The 4,686-nt window shown below is 42.1% G+C and overlaps 1 non-coding gene across 1 annotated transcript; it reads left to right on the top strand.

Moving 5' to 3' along the window:
• Positions 1 to 74, top strand: Trnan-guu (transfer RNA asparagine (anticodon GUU)). Its single transcript has one exon. It is a non-coding gene; the product is annotated as a tRNA-Asn (tRNA).
• The last annotated feature ends 4,612 nt before the right edge of the window (positions 75 to 4,686 follow it).

Genomic DNA, 4,686 nt, shown 5'->3' with positions numbered 1-4,686 from the left:
GTCTCTGTGGCGCAATCGGTTAGCGCGTTTGGCTGTTAACTGAGAGGTTGGTGGTTCAAGCCCACCCAGGGACGTCGTGTGGTTTTTATTATATATGTCAGAGGCTGTTTTCTCCACGACGAGTCATTCTTATGGTCTTTTATCCTAACAAAAAATTGTTCTAGGGAATTTGAGAAGCCAACTGTAATCTGGAGCAGGGGGACCAGAGACAAGAGTACCGATACTGTTTTGGTTTTGTTTGTCAACTGTAAAGCGAGGATAATAATACGTACTATATTATCCACAGGACACACTGGCTTTAGTAACTGCTCCATTCCATGCTACCAGGAAAGGCAAAATTCATCATTATCATGCTTGCTTAATATTCCTGAGTCCTAGGTTGATTCCCCCGCCCCTCCCTGGGACAGGTCTGCCACGTGGCTCTGCGCAGGTAGGACCTAGGTCAAGTTAGCACCCAGGCAGCCCCAATAGAACTCATTAAATCAGTAAAAAAATTTTTTTTTCCTTTTAAACTCCCTCCTGATCCCTGGAGAGTTACTGCAAGACTGGAGTTATGGCTGAGAGGATAGAGATGTGTGTTGCTATTGCAGAGGAACCAAGTTCGGTTTACCAGCCTGTCACCTGTAGTATCTGTGCTCACATATGCAAATCCCTTTTTAAAAGTCTAGTGACTCCGCTTCTCTTCCTCCGTTGTCGCATTATTTATCCCTATACGAGTTGTTTTTTAAATTCAGCTGTTCCTGCGCTTCTTTTGCTCACACAGTGCTACCACAGACATTCTCTTACAAATACTCTGCCAGTTGTACAAGTATTGCTGAGAATCTGAACCCTAGGCTTACAAATGCTATGCATCGGAGACTATAGTATATGTACTTCTAAGCAATCAACCTTATAAAATAACTTTCCAGAAATGTGGAACCAATTTATTTCATTAAATCAAAAAAAAAAATCTTCATACTCCTGATAGTGTGGTAAACTACAAACTATAGAAATACATCCAGGAATGGCGTGGTTGTTCTTCTGTGAAGTGAGAAGGATATCTCCCTGTCTGGTCATCAGATAACATCTCCAAGACATTTTATATAATTGTGATTATTTCTCTGGTGACCTGGTCAACCAGGGATAGAGGGGCCTGGTCAGAATGACTTCTTAAAGAGCTCTGTGCCCAGCATCTTCCCCCAAGGAGAAAAACCTCGCTCGCTGACCCCTGATGTTTGTGCCTCCTCTCTGTCTGCTGTGGGCAACAGGAGAGAATTGGTAGAATGTGCTCTGTTCTTCAGCATTTTCCAGAAGGATGGAGCAGACTTCCACCTAGCTACATGTTGATCAATCAATATTTAATTTAAGATGTTGGTTCACATCATTGTGGCAAATCAAAGGTTAAAGGTATGAATCCCAGCAAATGAGTCCTGGAAGAATTTTGGTTTAACTGGGTCTTCTAGAACAGGTAACGTAGTATTATAATTATGTTATATAATAAATACAATTGACTCCCTCTTTGGGAAGGTCCACCTGTTTTTATTAAGTCCTTCAGCTGATTGGATAAAGCCCATTCACGTTCTGCTTCACTTAGCATATACCAATGTAAAAGTTGATCTCATTTAAAATACACTCTTGCCTAGTCTATATAGTGAGTTCAGGATGGCCAGGACTATGTAGAGGACCCCTGTTTTAAAACAAACAAACAAACAAACAAAAACAAAACAAACAAACAAAAAACAAACCTAAGTAAGTAATTTAATTGAATATACCTTTGCCAAAACATCTAGCATCATGTTGGACCAAAAATCTTTATATGATGACCTAGACAGTCTAGCTGGCTATGATATTGTCTTTATGTTATCCCTCAATTGGAGGGAGTGCTGTTTCTATATGAATTCTCTATCTGAGACAGATGATAGTCAATAGACTCCCACACCTGTTTACACCCTGTGTAGAAACAGCCACACCAAACTTGTTCCTTTATCTGTTGATTTTTAGCTATTTGAGTTCATTTTCATTACTTTTTTTTTTTTTTTTTGAGTCAAGGTTTCTCTGTGGAGCCCTGACTGTCCTAAAACTCACTCTATAGACCAGACTGGTCTTAAACTCAGAGATTCTCCTGTCTCTGCCTCCTGAGTGCTGGGATCAAAGGTGTACACCACCCCTCTCCCCGAGCCTTTGGGTTTTCGACTCTAAGAGCTGTTATTAGACAATAACTTTTTATCTCTACCTGTATACTGCAGATTCTTTTTCACCCATCAGTGGTGTACATATGGATTTCTGGTTTGATTTTATGAAATGAACATCTAGGGATGCTCTTTCTGCTGAGCAGTGGCTAGCAGTGTTCCTTTCTCTGTTAGGTGACACATGACAGCTAAAGGCAATCTATGGGTCTGTTTGGATTGGCAGTTGATTTGTTCTGAGGTATTTGTTATGTTTTGGTTTTGGTACTTCCTGGTATTTGACTCTGCTGTGTAGAAAGAAAAGTGATTCATATTTTATCTGATATTGGATAAAAATTCTAGGGGCCCAGTAGGTGTCAGTATATATATATATGTATATATATAACACGAACACTCTCCAGTCACACTAGGGGCCCAGTAGGTGTCAGTATATATATATGTATATATATAACACGAACACTCTCCAGTCACACTCTTCTCCCTTAAGAACACTAGCTTCAATACAGCCCTCTACCTGAAGGTGATCTTAAAGGAGAGAGTGCCCCTGGCTTCCAATAGCTACTATGTTAGTACAGTGAAGTTCCCAAGTGTTTGAATAACTTTACAATAGTTTAAAGTGTGCTGCAGGAAGGAGGGAAGAGAGACTCTGTCATTATATGGCAGTGAGTGAATATAAGGTCTGCCTCAGGGATCCCCAGAGGATAAAATGAGAGCTTCTGGCAGCTATGGAAGGAGCAAAGAATTAACAAGCATTTGTATAATAATTAATTACAATTTGAGAGAAGGTTTAGTTACTAATACAATTAGTTCTCTCAAAGCACCCATTAATTTTAAGGGGTTTTGTTGGAGGAATATAAATTAGTTTCTGAGTGAAGATAGCTTACTTTTCAAAGTTTGTTCATGATCTGGCCGACCTACTGCTTCCAGGTTTTGCATAGCGGGGCCGAGGCACTGCTTAGAGGGAAGGTGTGTCCGAACAAAACTTTATTCCATGATGTGGAAGCAAAAACGAGAGAAAAAGAATGAGGTTGAGATCCAGTGTTCCCATCAAGGGGTGGATCTCCAGTGGCCATAAGACCTCATCTCCATTTTCCTCTCCCATAAACCACGGCTAGAAACTAAGAGCAAGACTGTTTTTTGAGGTAGGGCTTCTCTATGTACCTCTGTCCGTCCTGGAACTCATATCACCATGCCTGCCTGAGACGAAGACTTTTTAACATGGAGCCTTTGAGAGACACTTAAGATCTGAACTACTGTGAGTAACCCAACCACTTTCTGATGATCACAAAATCAGCAGCCGCCTGGACCATGGGCACAGCCACCTAGGCAGCAGTCTAATGTCTAAAATAGAAACTAGTTTCTCTTCCTTGTTATGCTGAGGATAAAACCCAGAGCTTTGTACTTAACAAGTACCCTGTGGGGGCTGGTGAGATGGCTCAGTGAGTAAGAGCACCTGACTGCTCTTCCAAAGGTCCGGAGTTCAAATCCCAGCAACCACATGGTGGCTCACAACCATCCATAATGAGATCTGACTCCCTCCATGTGAGGAGTGTATCTGAAGACAGCTACAGTGTATTTACATATAATCAATCAATAAATAAATCTTTAAAAAAAAAACCAAAACAAAAGTACCCTGTGGTGGTTTGATAGCCCCCCCCCCCCAATAGTCTCACGTGTTTGAATGCTTGGCCCATAGGGATATAGGGAGTGGTCTCATTGGAGTAGGTGTGGCCTTGTTGGAGGAAGTGTGTCACTGTGGAGGTAGGATTTGCGATCTTTGGTCAAGCTCTGCTCAGTGTGACACAGAGTCTCCTTCTGTTGCTGATAGAACCTAGTGGGGAAACCCCCCACTCAATTCCCGATTCGTAATTACATGTATGTAATTACATGAGGACCGACATGCATCCCACACAGGAGATAACGAATGTAGGCCACGAGGCTCGAAAAAAGCTAGGGGCTTTTATGGGGTAAGGGGCTTATGTGGAATTCAGCATAGCGACACACTCTTGGCTTATTCAAACATCAGCAGAAAAATCACATGTACGTGCAGGGTGTCAGAGTTCTGTGAGTTGCCCTGTTATGTCCTCACATTCCTCTTATCTTAATGGTCAAGGTGTTCCCAGGAATGTTTTAACTACAGGGCATACTCGGGTTTGTTTTTCTTTTTTTCTCAGCCCCAGGCAGCCTCTAGGCTCACAAACAACCAGCAATTTCTGAGTACTTTATATAGGACTTACAGGTCTTGAAATTTCATCTTTCTTTCATTGCCTGTGGATCAAGACATAGAGCTCTCAGCTCCTTCTCCACCAGCATGCTTCCTGCCATGATGATAATGGACTAGACCTCTGAAACTGTGAGCCAGCCCCAATTAAATGCTTTCTTTTATCAGAGTCGCTGTGGTCAGGATGTCTCATCATGGCAATGGAAACCTAAGGCACCCCCTACCCGCCATCTCACTCTGGAATCCAACCAACCTCAGACTCATAGACTTCCTGCCTCCACTTCAGAGGGCTGAGATTAG

Source organism: Mus caroli, unplaced genomic scaffold (assembly GCF_978045245.1).
Source record: "Mus caroli unplaced genomic scaffold, Mus_caroli_1 scaffold_3, whole genome shotgun sequence".
Lineage (NCBI taxonomy): Eukaryota > Metazoa > Chordata > Mammalia > Rodentia > Muridae > Mus > Mus caroli.
Note: the sequence above shows the minus strand (reverse complement) of the source record. Positions and strands in the feature narration are given on the sequence as shown.